Source organism: Schistocerca americana, chromosome 7, assembly GCF_021461395.2.
Source record: "Schistocerca americana isolate TAMUIC-IGC-003095 chromosome 7, iqSchAmer2.1, whole genome shotgun sequence".
NCBI lineage: Eukaryota > Metazoa > Arthropoda > Insecta > Orthoptera > Acrididae > Schistocerca > Schistocerca americana.
Window position 1 is genome coordinate 368,247,675 of NC_060125.1, and position 17,081 is coordinate 368,264,755.

At 46.0% G+C, this 17,081-nt stretch overlaps 1 protein-coding gene and 1 non-coding gene across 2 annotated transcripts in view; one reads left to right on the forward strand and one right to left on the reverse strand.

Annotated features, from left to right (window-relative positions):
• The window catches only part of LOC124622942 (ankyrin repeat and SAM domain-containing protein 1A-like), a 579,621-nt gene that overhangs the window by 438,943 nt on the left and 123,597 nt on the right, over positions 1-17,081 (reverse strand). The gene's annotated exons all lie outside the window — the stretch shown is intronic.
• Trnat-ugu lies at positions 797-871 on the forward strand. The gene has a single exon. It is a non-coding gene; the product is annotated as a tRNA-Thr (tRNA).

Below are 17,081 nucleotides of genomic sequence, written 5' to 3' on the forward strand. Positions count from 1 at the left end.
GTGTGTTTACACAGAATAGCGGCCAGTACTTGTCTCTCCAGTTCTAACGACGGCTTGAAGTTGTCTGTAACAAAAATCAAGGCCAGACATGCAACTTGGCAGCCATTTAATTTGCCAGTTACGGTATTACTTAGTAGCTCAATGGTGGATAAGACGACGCTAAAGGCTCAAGCACGTACGAAAGATAAGACTGAATATTTCTGTTCGATGCTATTTCTGTAGGAATCTTTCGCAGAAACACCAAAGGTGAAAACATCAAAATCTACAAAATTATTACTTATGGCTTGGATACTCATGAAGAGTAACCTAACGGAGATACAGAAGTGCCACATCTGAAGAGTGATAATGAAGATGTCAGTCAAATGAAAGAAGTTGAATTAAATCCATTTCCACGAATAATAGAGAAATTAGAATTATATTTTAATACCTTCTGCTGCTGCCTGGCGTTGATGTATATTAACGGGGACAGGTGAAAATGTGTGCCCCGAGCGGGACTCGAACTTACATGGCAGACGCTCTATCCATCTGAGCCTCCGTTACTCGTGGAAGACATTCTTACGAAGTCCCGTAAGAGTTCGGGGAATATGTGTGCATCCGCACAGAAGAAGGAGGTCATGGCCTGTGTTGCCTGAACTATGTAATTATACGGACATGGTGTCTGTTTTACAGGACTTGGTAAGACTGTCTTCCACGAGTAATGAGTGTGTTGGGGTGGGGCACTACGAATGTTGTGTGTGGACATACAAGGTGAGAATGTAGGTCTCACGGGAGGCGTGCGCGAGATAGTCCCTGCAGTGCCCTCGGTGGCTCAGATGGATAGAGCGTCTGCCATGTAAGCAGGAGATCCCGGGTTCGAGTTCCGGTCGGGGCATACATTTTCACCTGTCCCCGTTGATATACATCAACGCCTAGTAGCAGCTGAAGGTATTAAAATATAATTCTAATTTTTTTCTAGACGGCTGCAGGTTATAAATGGTGTCTGTTCTTTCGAACATGTCCGAAAGAACGGACACCGTATAAGTAAATAATAGACAAGGTGGTTTACAAGTCTTTATTCCATCAAAGATAAAACTCCCTACTGTAATTACAAATCTAATTACATATGTCTTCTCGCTATAACTGAATTACCTAGGAAACAAGTTTACTACTCTTAATTTAATACTGATTGAGCAGTTACTGAATAGTGCATTGAATAGTAATTTCAATAAAAAGAGGGTAAGCTTCAAATGGTAAAGACTCAGCGTTCTACTCTTAACTGATCCTAGGCTTTTTTTTTTCTGCCACCAGTTATTTTACGTCTGGCAATGATTTGCGTATGTAACGAATGCTGAGATGCGCCGTAGATCGGAGCCCACGCTACATTTTACGTCCCCCTACAACTGACAGCTAAGACAGTTCGAAGGCTGGGTATAGGCAATGGATAACACCTCAAACAGGAATATGTGTTGTAAAATATCGCAGTATTCATGCCAACTTTCGGCTTGAGAGCAGCTGGACATCGATTACCACAAATTAAAAAAAGGGTCTACAGCTAATTTCATACTGCAGTAAAAAAAAAAAAAAAAACTTAGCTTAAATTAGATAGTTTAGCTATTCTCACGTTTCGTAAACCATAAATTTGGCATCTCACTACCTTGTGAAAGCAGTCAGTATTACAATTATGTACTGATGTCCAAAATTAAAGCAACAAACGGAAATCTTGTAAGGTTGCGCTCGTTTTGCCACAAAACAATGTCAACAGAATACAGAACGTAAACATATGGGACATACATGGACAAAAATGTTGTTCTTTTTTTTCCAACTTAACGGTTTTGCACATACATTCCGACAACTGGTTAATGTGCTCAGCATAGGATATTACCACCTCTGGCAGCAATGCAGGGCTGACAACGACGGGGCGTGCTATGAGTGATATCAGTTTCATGTTGACATAATAAAGCCCATTCTTCCTGCTCAGCTGCTCGCAGGTCTTGGAAAGTTTGGTGGATGCAGACGTGATGCAACCTATCTTCCTAGCGCATTCCATACATACTCCATTGGATTCAAATCGGGAGAGCGAACACCCATGCCATGCAATCAACCACCCGTGCTCTATGAGGTTGAGCATTATCGTTCCTCAATATGAAGTGTGGGTCCACCTCGCAACAACCGCACATGAGGCCCCAAGATCTCGTCTCGATACCTGAGAGCAGTTACAACTTGCCGATTCACCTGTAAACTTTCATGAAGAGGTGTTCGAATGGTCAATACAATCCCTGCCCACACCATTAACGATCCTCCTCGATATCCGTCTCTCTCCACAACGTTTGGATTTCGAAATTGTGTTTCACGTTCCTTCCAGAAGCGAATCCATCGAGAATCACTCTCCAGACCAAATTGGTACTCATCTGAGAAAAGAACATTGGACCACTGTCCGACCGTCCACATGTTGACGACTCCACTAGACGTTCCCTTCAGTGAAGACGCATCAGCGGTACACATGCAGAATGTCTCCGCCAATAAAGGCAACTCTGCCGAAGCCTTCTGTACACCGTGTCTCGACACAACACGCCCAGTTCATGCTCCGAAGTCAAATGCCAGTTGCCGTGCCGTTGCGGTACCGTCTTGTCCTTACGGCAAAATAAGGGTCCTCTCTCTCTGATTATCACACACAGTCGGCCCTGCTCTGGTCTCGGGATGCAGTTTCGGTCTCTATAAATTGTCGCTACATCCGAGAAACCAAAGAACGATTCACTTTAAGCCATCGGGCAACATCAGCTTGCGACTGTCCTGTTTCCATTTTTCCAATGGCCTTCCACCACAGAGAGTCTGTAGGCATCTTCTCTGTGGCGTACTGCACCGTGTGTGACTATACACAGCGGCTGTGGATGTGGGACCAAGCGGCAAACACTACCCCGTTTAATAGGTGCCCTGACGTCATAGTTGACGTGGTTGTCCATTCACCGGAATGCCATTTCCGGGCAAGACACGATTGTACTAACGTCTGTTCACACACACACACACACACACACACACACACACACATACACACACACGTGCACGCGTTAGCGCGCACAAGCCAAATTCTTCTATGGAGCAGTACAAGGAACGATCAACCAGATACGATTTCAGTTTGTGTTTGAAATTAATTTCATTGTCTATTAAATTACTTACATCAGTGTTTAGGTAGTCAAAGATCTTCATGGGTGAATACTTCACTTCTTCCTCTCGTACACTAAGGCTGCGTAAAGGACAGTGTAGGCCATTCCTGTTTCTAGTGTAACATTTATGAATGTTACTATTATTTACACTGCTTTAACAAAAAACGTACGTAAGAGTTTTCGAACTTGAAATGATCATCATTAGGCAGCAGTAAAAGAGTTTTATACGGCGTCTTCAAAATTTCCTTGTTGACAGTTGCACATGGATTCATGTCAGCAGTTTAGTGGAACTGTGTTCAAAGTTTGGTGCAGTGACAACACCGTTAGAAAAAACTGCTCAGAATATTTAATCTGGCATTCCTATGCTCCCTACTGCACAGTGTGAAAAACGAAAACAAAAGCCAGATCTTTCATTGTTTCAGTGCAGACGTGCGAGGGCTGATCAACAAAGCCCTAGACTCACTATTTCCTTTAGCTTCGTTGATTGTTTCCTATATGTAATATTTTAAAAGAGCACGTTTTTATGTATAATGCCTGTAGGCGACAGCACTCTCGTATCGGTAGGATGGTAGTAATTCATTTTGAAGACGCGAGAGGAGCAATATGGCGCAACAAAATTCTGTGTTCATTTAAACCATATAGCTACAGAAATTTACGAAAAGCTGCAGCAAGCGTACGGCGAGGATCGGCGGATAGCTACGTAACCTCAGTGGAGTGTTGAAGAGTTCCATATACCAATGTCTTTATGATTATGCATGTTCATCTCAATACGTCCCGTGTTTGTGCCCGCTGCATGCAAGTCTGTTGAGTCCCGAACAAAAAAGGCTGTGCGAATACAGACAAAATTTCTTTGCTGACGGAGGGAATGCGTTTCTTGAATCGATTATCACCGGTGATAAGTAATGGCTGCATTCTTATGATCCTGAAGGAAAACGAGCCAACACAGCGTGGAAATCTCCAGGTCCTCGAACAACAAAGAAAGGTGAAAGTTGTTGCAGGGGAAGTGCTAGTGATTACATTTTTGGACTGACATAGAAAGATTTACCAGCACGCAGTTCTCCCTCACACTACTGTTACAGCAGCATACTACACGTCAGTACGTGGTAAAGTGAGGAACACGTTGCGAGGAAACGACCTTTCTCGGAATGGATGGCGTCTTCATCACGACAAAGCGCAGCAACAACTTGCAAATCAAATCATGCAATTTCTGGTTCAGTTCAACACATTACCGCATCTGCCTTACAGCGCCGATCTTGCACCCTGTGATTTGTTTTTATTCCCACCACTAAAGGCAACGCTTCCGAGCATTCGATTTGAAAACTCTGAAGCAGTGCTGAAAATAAGTGAGTCGATTGGGTGGGGTTATTTGGGAGAGGAGACCACACTGAGAGGTCATCTGTCTCATCGGATTACGGAAGAGTGGGGAAGGAAGTCGGCCGTGTCCTTTCGAAGGAATCATCCTGGCATTTGCCTGGAGCGATTTAGGGAAATCACGGAAAACCTAAATCAGGATGGCCGCACGCGGGATTGAACCGTCGTCCTCCCGAGGGCGAGTCCAGTGCGTTAATCACTGCGCCACCTCGTTCGGTCGAGACGACTGTCAAGGACCTAACAAAGAATGGAGGACTGCCAGAGACGCTATGAACAGTGCATTGAAGTAGGACGGCAGTACTTTGCAAAAGATCATGCAAAGGAGTAATAAACATCAGAGAAGAAGAAAAAAATACAATCTTTGTTGATCAGCCCTCGTACGTCACGGCAGCAGATCATGAACATGAAGATAATTATAATAATTAAATGACATGCATAAAATCCTCATATTATTGATGAGCACACCAGACAAAGAAGTAGTCATCCTCTTTGAGACATTACGCTAACACCGTGTAATGCCGCCACTATCCTCAATTTGGCGAGGAGGAGAGGGTACATTTTTTTTCCGATATGCCCTAGCTGCCAGCCGAAGCCACTCGACGATGACAAAATCCCATAAAGCTACAAAACTGCAGAGACATTGATTGTCACATTTTACCCGCTATTACAATACCAATACCAGAGTGGCCCATTGAAGGCGTGCGGGTTTGTGTGCCACTGTGAGCAATGTTGTCAAAAAATAACATGCTACGCAGGCAGTTGCCATTCTTTAACTGTCACACATTAAAACTGCCTCTCTCTTTTCGATCTTGGATGCTTATCATAGTATTTTATCCAATATGTATTCTATGCAGTTACAGGTATGGTCATGCGTGTTTTGTACATAGCCTCATTCAAGCCTAAAAATTGAATGTCAACTACCTGCTTAGTATTTCATTTTTTAGCCGCACTTGCTTTGTAGCAATGAAGATATGCAAATAGGATGGGAGTTCTTCATTTAGGGATCCACAGCCATGTTTTAGGCATAAATTTGGACAGGTGTGTGTGTGTGTGTGTGTGTGTGTGTGTGTGTGTGTGTGTGTGTGTTTTGCTGACAACAAAGGTTATGTATTTTAAACGTAGAACTGATGAATGTTACATGCTTTATATAACTATTTTTATAAATAATTTTGATCGTTCTGATACTTTTGAAAACGGTGAGAATTTTTGCCAACGAGGCAGAGCTGTTGCCGGCGAGGCAAATTTTTTTCCAGCGATGCAGAATTTCTGCTGAAGCTGTGTATGATTTTACAGCTGACTCAGTAACTTGTCCTGGATGATCTTCAGCCGACGGTTCGAGGTCAAAGTACTCTGTGGACCATGGCTATACTAGTCCCAGAATACAAATATACATTGCCGTTATCTACATGAAGTCTGATATCCGTAACACTTTATGAGATATGGAAGATAGTGTGCCACTACTTTCCACCAATCAAATGAAACTACAGAGTACTGTAACAAGTCACATTTATAATACTTTTCATACACGTTTCAGATTATTTTTACCTCCGTCATCTAGTGCATTTAACCTTTGGGATTGGACGTGGTGAGTTGATTTAGTCAGGATGCTTTTAAGGCCACACAGACACCATTATCAACACTTCACTGACTTCGAACGAGGTTGTACAGTAGGGCTACGAGAAGTTGGATGTTTCTTCTGTGATATTGCAGATAGGCTTGGCGGGAATGTAGCCACTGTACACGATTGCTCGTAGCGGTAGAAACGCAAATCTACGGTCGCAAGAAGACAGAGCGCCGGACGGCCACGTGGCACTACCGAGAGGGAAAACCACAGTTTTTGGCGTATGGCCCTGGCGCATCGTACTACATCTGCAATAGGAATTTGCGAAGCATCTCGCAGCACAGTGACACAACGAACTGTCACAAATCGGTTACTTCACAGACAGCTCCGAGTCAGACTCCCTGTAGCGTGCGTCCCACTGACTCCCACCCACAGCCATTTGCAACTTCATTAGTGTCAGACGAGAGCTCACTGGAGGACAGGGTGGACGTCTGTTGCGTGTTCTGATGAAAACCGGCCGTGCCGCGGTGCCAGTGCTGGCCGTGTGTTTGCTGTGGGCTTACAACCAAACTGTCTGCGTGCTAGAAACACTGGACCTACATTTGGAGCTATGTTCTGGTGGGCGATTTCGAAAGACAGCAGAACCACACTTGTGGTTAACCCACGCACTCTGTTTGGAAATTTGTGTGTCAGTCTGACGGCTCTGAGTACTATGAGACTTAACATCTATGGTCATCAGTCCCCTAGAACTTGGAACTACTTAAACCTAACTAACCTAAGGACATCACACAACACCCAGTCATCACGAGGCAGAGAAAATCCCTGACCCCGCCGGGAATCGAACCCGGGAACCCGGGCGCAGGAAGCGAGAACGCTACCGCACGACCACGAGCTGCGGACTATGTCAGTCTGATGATTCGACCTATTGTTCTGGCACTAATGAACAGTATTCCAAGGGATGTTTTCCAACAGGATAACACTCGCCCACACACCGTTCTCCAGACTGTTGACATGTTGCCTTGGCCTGCTCGATCATCACATCGATTTCCAATTCAGCACATATGGGACATCATAGGACGACAACTCCATCGTCATCCACAACCAGCCCTGTATTGACCAACCAAGTGCAACGGGTGTGGAACTCCCACAAACTGACATCCGACACCTGTAAAACGCAGTGTAGGCACGTTTACATGCCTGCATTCAAGCATGCATTCAACATTCTGTGATCTTGCAATGTTAATCTCTTAAAATATGTCACCAAGACAAATGTATTCCCGAAATTTCATTACTCTACATTAATTCTTTTGGTGTTGAGATTTTTTTTTTTTGTCAGCTTATATCTATATCGCTGTTCATCTAAGCAATCAAAACATTTTTCTACATCCAGAAATTGAATAGGTTACCTATAGGTTGTACAGGCAATACATCCACCAGATGATGGACGTGTAATCATCCAATACGCGTAGTAGAAAGTATAAGAAATGTGACTGGATATAACTATCGGTAGTTCCAAATCATATTTACAACGCTCATGGTCTAGCTTAGCCTAAAATGAGCGCATTTAAAACTGATTCAACCAGTTAATCAGACTCCCTTACTGGTTGTAGATGGGTCTACGCTGTGACGTCCAAATATAATCGTGGTATTCCCATGTTATGGATTCTGCTGTCGATCTGTCATAAAATTATTTTTTATTTGCACAAAAAATTAATTTTCATCAAATAATACTGATTGTTACAAACTGTTTTTCAGTTTCTTACAGTATTTCAAGTGATGACTTACTGTAGTTGAATTGTTGACATTCAATGTTTAATAGCTTTGATCAGTTTTTAAGCTTCAGGCCAGACACTAACCGCAATAACATTTCTCAAAATGCACAGCAGTGATGACATAATGCATGAAATGAGACATCTCAATATTTGTATAGCTGTTGGGAACTGTTTATGGCCTAAATAAGGAAGAAGTATTATAAAACAATAATTAGTCTGCCAACAAACTGAAGCGTTAGCAGTTAAGTCCTCATTCTGTCCACCCACCTGAGTCACGAAGAGACCTCATAGGATGTTCCACAAATTGATGACGGGGTTGCGGAGTATCGATGTCGATGCAGATGTAGACAGTGATAGCAAGCTTGTGAATCCCTACTACTGATATTCGTCGCATATCGGTGCACTGCTGCTGCCAGTTGAATCCAATGTTGCCCGATAGTGAGAGGTTTACCGCGACATCGAATGTATGGCCATTTTTAAGACTGGCGGCAATTTTAAATCACACGCTGGACATTTTTATATTAATTTCGAGTATAATACGCAACTTAATTTTGGAGGCAATTTTCCAAAGAAAAATGTGCATCTCATAGTTCGTAAAATACGGTATGTGGCTGGATGCATTCTCATCGCCACAATAGCCAGCTAAACGAAAGGTATTCGTGTCCGCTAGCTTCAGCAAATTGCATAAACCTCGTTCTGTGTGTTCTCGTCTTTTAACTATTTACATATCGTGTTTTCTACTGAGGAACCTCGGGGATGCAGTGTCCCAACCTTCGTGCGCAACTCTACGTTCAAACTCACTTGAATCTTGAGAACCTACTATTGTAGCTGCGGTAACCGAGCCGGCCAGTGTGGCCGAGCGGTTCTAGGCGCTTCAGTCCGGAACCGCGCGACCACTACGGTCGCAGGTTCGAATCCTGCCTCGGGCATGGATGTGCGTCATGTTCTTAGGTTAGTTAGGTTTAAGTAGTTCTAAGTTCTAGGGGACTGATGACCTCAGAAGTTAAGTCCCATAGTGCTCAGAGCCATTTGAACCATTTTTTTGCGGTAACCGATGTAACAACTGCGCCAGAAAGTAGCTATCTTACATAGGTGTTGCCGACCGTAACGCCATATTTTGCCCGTTCACACATCTCTGTATTTGAGAAGGCAGCCCGCCTATATCAGTTTCTTTGGAGTTTCAGTGTATTCCATAAGCAGCAAAGATTTTACATGGCTAAAGCGCAGTCTTCAAGGTGAACTGTAACTTCACCGACAAGTTTCCTGAAGTTGTTCAGGGACATTTACTGAGTGTTGTCGTGTACGGGAGCTCGTTACGAAGTAATAAAGCAATTATGATTTGTTCGGTTTGTTGGCTCGAATTATTACAGTTGGCAAAATTGACCGGTAGAGGGGGATCCCCTGATTGGATCGAGCATCGCAGGAATGTGGCAATATGTACGCACACGTTGCAGTGACGAGTTTCGTGAAGATGTCGGTAAGAAATACCACCAAGCGCAAGCCAGGTGCTGTGGTACGCTTCCTACTTGCGGAATTTTTTCGTGAATCAAAACGGTTCACCCCAAAGGTGTTACGAACAGCACGAGTGTGGTTAACTGGTGTACGGATTTTAGTGGAGGCAGAACAACAGAGGAGTGGAAGACCTCCCTTTTGGCGTACGACTTGGTGCAAAGAAGCGACGAAACTGTTCGTGAAGATCGCCGATTGACAATGGATGAAATTTCCGCGATGTTTCCACAACTCTCCAAAATTATCTACTACGAGAGACTAAAAGAGCCGCTACGATACCGACAACTTTGCGCAAGATGGGTCGCAAAAAAGCTGGAGCAGCACAAGAAAAATCGGGGTCAATAGCGCCCGCGAGTTTCTTGGGCCATTTCAATTGGAAGGTGAGGATTTTCTGAGCTCTGAGGTACTTGGAGATGAAACGTGAGTGGGTCTTTACAAGTCTGAGACAAAAAGACAGTCGTCACAATAGCGTCACACCAATTCCCCGTCCGCCAAAAAAATTCTAAACCAACATTTCGGACAAAAAAAAAAAAAAAAAAAAAAAAGCATGGCTTCAGTGTTTTGGGACCGAAGAGGCATCATTTTGGTCGAATTTCTGCCTCAGGAGGAGACCATCAATGGACAACAATATTGCGAGAGCCTAAAAAAACTTAAAATGACCATTGACAGCAAAAGTAGGGGAATGCTGACGAAAGGAGTGTGTCTGTTGCACATAGCCTTAGCCAACAAGGCGCTCGAGCAGTCATTTGGTTGTGGTATTTTGAAACACCTGAAAAAAATGGCTCTGAGCACTATGGGACTCAACTGCCAAGGACATCACAAACATCCATGCCCGAGGCAGGATTCGAACCTGCGACCGTAGCGGTCTTGCGGTTCCAGACTGCAGCGCCTTTAACCGCACGGCCACTTCGGCCGGCTTGAAACACCTGATTTAGCGTCTTCAGATTATCATCTTTTCACGTCGCTGAAGGCACAAAGGAGTGGACTTAAATTTTCAACCGACGAGCAGGTCCAGAAAGATGTTCTGAAGTGGGGGAAGGAGCTGGAGAACGAGTTCTTCGAGGAGGCTATAAAGAAGCCTGTGAAACGGCTCACTACTTGCACTGAACGGGATGGCGATTATGTGGAAAAATAATAAACAATTATATCAACAATATCCCGTAACTTTTTTCGAAGTACACTTTTTCTAACAAAAAATATAAAATCTAACATATTTTCTCAAAATGCATCGTAAATGTTCGCCTGAACACAATGCTGTTGCCGAAACGCTTAGTGTGAAGTAAATATTGCTATTAAATGTAACTGAAGCGCCAGAGTGTTGTTTATAAAATAAAATGGTATCCCCGACCATCTCCGAGGTTTCATTAAGCAGTGTTTGGTACTGGTTGAAAGGGCAAGCTGTAAAGGATGCCCTACATACAGAGGTGGAGCAGGTAAGGAGCGGGCGGAGACAGAGAGGCTGGGAAGGCGAGCCTGGCAGGTGGGTGGGCGGGGGCGGACAGAGTAGGCCCGCCGGCGCCATTAGCAGCACAAGGGCCGGCCAGACAATTAGGAGCAGCGCCCGCTTAGCTGCTGCCGCGCCGCCTCAGCGCACGTCAATGTCTCGCGAACCAGCCAGCCTCTGTGGCCCACACGCACCTCACCTCGCCTTACAACAGCAACTCTTCTTCGTGGAACAGCGGCAGAAATACTCCGCAGCGCATGAACACTGAAAGCCTACACAGCTCACACTCTGAGTACCTGTTGGCTACTGGCAAGACGAGCATTCTCTGGCCACCTATTATTACATTCGAAGACAAAGAAAAAGACGCACCACGAAGGAATTATCCGAGTGGGACGGAAATCGGTAGATGTCATGTACATGTACAGTCAAACAAATGACTATTTCGAAAAAAAAAATTTGGAAGATGCATTCAAGAGAAAAATCCTCACAAATTGAGCAAGTCAGTAACGCGTTGGTCCACCTCTGGACCCTATACAAGCAGTTATTCGGTGTGGCAGTGATGTTGTTGAGTTGTTGGATTTTCTTCTAATTCTGAACAACTTGTGCATTAGATCGTCAAAAACCCGAGATACACTCCTGGAAATGGAAAAAAGAACACATTGACACCGGTGTGTCAGACCCACCATACTTGCTCCGGACACTGCGAGAGGGCTGTACAAGCAATGATCACACGCACGGCACAGCGGACACACCAGGAACCGCGGTGTTGGCCGTCGAATGGCGCTAGCTGCGCAGCATTTGTGCACCGCCGCCGTCAGTGTCAGCCAGTTTGCCGTGGCATACGGAGCTCCATCGCAGTCTTTAACACTGGTAGCATGCCGCGACAGCGTGGACGTGAACCGTATGTGCAGTTGACGGACTTTGAGCGAAGGCGTATAGTGGGCATGCGGGAGGCCGGGTGGACGTACCGCCGAATTGCTCAACACGTGGGGCGTGAGGTCTCCACAGTACATCGATGTTGTCGCCAGTGGTCGGCGGAAGGTGCACGTGCCCGTCGACCTGGGACCGGACCGCAGCGACGCACGGAGGCGAGGACCATTCGCAACCGTCTCCATGAAGCTGGGCTACGGTCCCGCACACCGTTAGGCCGTCTTCCGCTCACGCCCCAACATCGTGCAGCCCGCCTCCAGTGGTGTCGCGACAGGCGTGAATGGAGGGGTGAATGGAGGGACGAATGGAGACGTGTCGTCTTCAGCGATGAGAGTCGCTTCTGCCTTGGTGCCAATGATGGTCGTATGCGTGTTTGGCGCCGTGCAGGTGAGCGCCACAATCAGGACTGCATACGACCGAGGCACACAGGGCCAACACCCGGCATCATGGTGTGGCGAGCGATCTCCTACACTGGCCGTACACCACTGGTGATCGTCGAGGGGACACTGAATAGTGCACGGTACATCCAAACCGTCATCGAACCCATCGTTCTACCATTCCTAGACCGGCAAGGGAACTTGCTGTTCCAACAGGACAATGCACGTCCGCATGTATCCCGTGCCACCCAACGTGCTCTAGAAGGTGTAAGTCAACTACCCTGGCCAGCAAGATCTCCGGATCTGTCCCCCATTGAGCATGTTTGGGACTGGATGAAGCGTCGTCTCACGCGGTCTGCACGTCCAGCACGAACGCTGGTCCAACTGAGGCGCCAGGTGGAAATGGCATGGCAAGCCGTTCCACAGGACTACATCCAGCATCTCTACGATCGTCTCCATGGGAGAATAGCAGCCTGCATTGCTGCGAAAGGTGGATATACACTGTATTAGTGCCGACATTGTGCATGCTCTGTTGCCTGTGTCTATGTGCCTGTGGTTCTGTCAGTGTGATCATGTGATGTATCTGACCCCAGGAATGTGTCAATAAAGTTTCCCCTTCCTGGGACAATGAATTCACGGTGTTCTTATTTCAATTTCCAGGAGTGTAGTTGGAGAGCCCTGAGGATATAAAATGTAGACTGGCAATGGCAAGGAAAGCATTTCTGAAGAAGAGAAATTTGTTAACATCGAGTATAGATTTAAGTGTCAGGAAGTCGTTTCTGAAAGTATTTGTATGGAGTGTACCCATGTATGGAAGTGAAACGTGGACGATAAATAGTCTGGACAAGAAGAGAATAAAAGCTTTTGAAATGTGGTGCTACAGAAGAATGCTGAAGATTAGATGGGTAGATCACATAACTAATGATCAAGTATTGAATAGAATTGGGGAGAAGAGGAGTATGTGGCACAACTTGACAAAAAGAAGGGACCGGTTGGTAGGACATGTTCTGAGGCACCAATGGATCACAAATTTAGCATTGGAGGGCAGCGTGGAGGGTAAAAATCGTAGAGGGAGACCAAGAGATGAATACACTAAGCAGATTCAGAGAGATGTAGACTGCAGTAGGTACTGGGAGATGAAGACGCTTGCACAGGATAGAGTAGCACGGAGAGCTGCATCAAACCAGTCTCAGGACTGAAGACCACAACAACAACAATACATAATGCTCAGAACACTCTCAACTGGAGAGAGATCAGGCGACTTTGCAGGCCAAAGGAGGATTTGACAAGCACGAAAACAAGCAGAAGGAACTCTCGTTGCATGCGGGCCAGCATTATTTTGCTGAAATGTACACTGAGGTGCCAAAACTCATGGGATAGCGATATGTACGAATACATATGGCAGCACCATCGCGTAAAAAAGTCTAAAAGAGCAGCGCGCTGGTGAATCTGTCATTTCTACTCAGCTGACTTGTGTTTCCGACGTGATTGTGGCCATACGACGGCAATCAATAGGCTCTGAACGCGGAATGGTAGTTGGAGCTGGACTTATGGGACATTCATTTTCGGTAATCGTTAGGGAATTCAATATTCTGAGAGCCACAGCAGCAAGAGTGTGCCGAGAATACCAGATTTCAAGCATTACCTCTCACCACTGGCCGACGGCCTTCACATGAACGAGAGCAGCGGAGTTTGTGTAGAGTTGTGAGTGATAACAGACAAGCAATACTGCTGAAGTAACCACACACATCTATGTGGGTTGGCGTTAATGGGCTATGGCAGCAGACGGCTGACACGATTGCCGTTGCACAGTGCGACATCGCCTGCACCGCCTCTCTTGGGCTCGTGAACATATTGGTTGGACCCTAGACGACTGGAAAACCGCTTCCTGGTTTGATGAGTTCAGAGTTCAGTTGGCAAGAGATGATAGTAGAGTTCGACTATGGTGCGGACCCTACGAAGCCATGGATCCAAGTTGCCAACACGGCACTATGCAAGCTAATGATGGCTCCATAACTGTGTGGGTTGCTTTCACATGGAATGGAATGTCCTCTGGTCCAACTGTACCGATCATTAAATGGAAATAATTATGTTCGACTAATTGGATACCATTTGCAGCCATTGCCATTCATGGACTTCATATTGACAAACAACGATGGAATTTTTATGAATGACAACCAGGTCATAGCTGTTCACCATTGGGTTCAAAAATATTCTGGACAGTTCGAGCAAATGATATGGCCACCAAATCGCCCGACATGAATCCCACCTCACGTTTATGGCACATAATTGAGAGATCAGTTCGTGCACAATATCCTGCAATGGCAACACATTCGCAAATATGGAGAGCTAATAGAGGTAGCACATTGGCTCAATATTTCCACAGGAGACTTCCAACGACTTGTTCAGTCCATGCCAAGTCGAGATGCTGCACTGCGCTAATGCAGGTCCAACACCATATTAGGAGCGATCCCACGAGTTTCGTCACCTAAGTCCAAAGTCCAATATGGCATGGCACGAAGGGCAACAACTCGTCTTCGGCCTGGACTCTCACTCACTGGAGTAGAATTGTCTTGAGCCACAACAAACAGCGAAGATGTCTCTAGAGGTGCCCAGGACAGTAGTGGGATATCGACCAGACTGTTGCCTCTTATACGGCACGACAATCGGGTCTGATGGTCTGGAGTGCCATTTCATTTCATAGCAGGACTCCTTTGGTTGCCATCCGTGGCACCCTTACAGCACAACGATATGTCGACACCCTGTTTTGTTGCTCTTCATGGCAAGCCATCCTGGGCTTACATTTCAGCAAAAGAACGTTTGGAGCATTACTAGTAGGGCCCTCCAACCAGCTCAGTATTTTGACGATCTAACGCGCCAGTACGATGGAATCCGACACTATATCCCTCAGGAAATCCAACAACTCTTTCGATCAGTGTGAAGCCGAATAACTGCTTGCGGGACCAGAGACAGACCATCACGTTACTGACTTGCTCAATTTGTGAAGTTTTTCTCTTCAACAGATCCTCCAATTTTTAGGGTTCCATGCCCCAGTCTGTAAAAACAGAACCCTTACAGGATCGCTTTATTATATGTCTGTCCGACTATTAAGAACCTTTTTCTTAGAAACGGGCAGTCTATCAATCTCAGTTTTTTGTCACACTTCTATGTCTATGGTCCCTTGGCGTCGTAAAAAATAAGCTTATAAGTCAATGTAATCAAAAGATTCGGCAATTTATGTCTCATATTTTGATAATCGAAAATTAACTCATCAAAATCTAGTTTTGTTTGAGGGCGCGAAAACAACTCGGGTCGCATGTTCCCATGCCAGAACCGTAGAATACGAAGACAAAAAGAGTTAAAAACGACTACATTTTAAGCTCGATCGACGGAAGGAAAGACAGGTAAAACCACAGACTTTGAGAAAGGTCCAAAAAATACGCCACAGACACAACGGAGGTGCTAAACTGAAGATTAAATATCCTTCGTCATATGCTACGACTGATAAAAGTAAAACGCGGTCGACAGCCGGCGCGCCATTCGCTAAAAACGGCCGATACCTCAGACTGCAAACATAAATGCGAACGTAAGTGGTTAAAGAAAAGGGCATTCCGTCAGGAAATGGCAAACCGTCAAAGCTTGAGGGCAATGAGCACAAAGTGGTGGGGGAGCACCACGTAACAAATGCCACGGCAAAAAAGACACTGCCCAAGGCGCAACCTGGCTAAAACGATCTACTCATGGCGAGAGAGCCGAGAGGACGACAACCAAGCCGGCGGGAGAGGTTTAATTCGCCTGAGCTTGAATCCATGAAGGGCGGACCAGTGGTGATGTCAAAGTGACACTATCTGCTGACAGACGGCAACACAGAGATCGTCTGAGGGAATGGAAGAACTAGCCGGCCGTGCCTTGGTAGCAACGACGGCGTCCTCGTTTCCCGTCAGACCGTCGTGGCCAGGAATCCCGATGAACATCACAGTGGCTCCATCAAGAGTGTAAGTGACAGCTTCTCTGGACCCGTTGCACTTATGGATGGACGGTGTACAGCACACAGAGGCTCTGAAGGGCGATGAGAGAATCGGAGCAGATGACGTAATTGAAAAGCCTGGGTCTCCGGTTGCACTGCATGGCCTGATACAGGGCGGAGAGCTCTGCTGCAAATACTGAACAGTGTTCCGGAAACCGATACCAAAAATCGTCGGTGGCAAAGACAAAGGCATACTCGATACTACAGTCAGTCCGAGAGCCATCAGTGCACCTAAAGGAACTATCACTAAGTTTCGCGCGAAGGTCGTGAAACTTACGGCGACAGACCGAGGCTGGAGTAGTGTTCGTAGGAAGCGCATGGGCCGCCGCACGAAGCCAAGGTGGTGAAGGTTTCACATTCATTGAGAAAGTGGCAGTTAGTTTTAAATTCAGCTGCCGGAGCAAGAGCCGAAAGCGATATCCAGGAGGTAACAGAGGCAGAGAAAAGGGACGCGCCCCACACTAGCAATCAAAGGAGTCATTGAAGAAGGAAGCATAGGATGGGTGGCCAGCCATGGCAGACAAACGGCATGCGTACCCGCTGAGTCATGGCGGTATGGCAGTGGTACCTCGGCAGCTTCTGCATACAGACTCTCAACCGGGCTAGTGTAAAAGGCGTCAGTGGTCAAACGGATACCACGATGGTGGATAGCACTGAGATGGCGTAAGAGGGATGCAGATGCATAAACGGAACACCCATAGTCTAGTTTTTAACGCACAAAGGACTGACACAAACGGAGGAGGGTGGTCCGATTCGCTCCTCAGGAAGTACTGTTGAGGACACGTAGGACAATTAGGGAGCGCATACAGCGGGTGGCCAGGAAAGGCATGTGGAAGGACATAAAAATGTGAAGAAGCGAAGTCCATTGTCTATGCTCGATGCGTGAAGACGATCGAGACATCGTTCACGACGCCGCTCATTCCACGACGTTAATTCCGTACTCCGGTAGC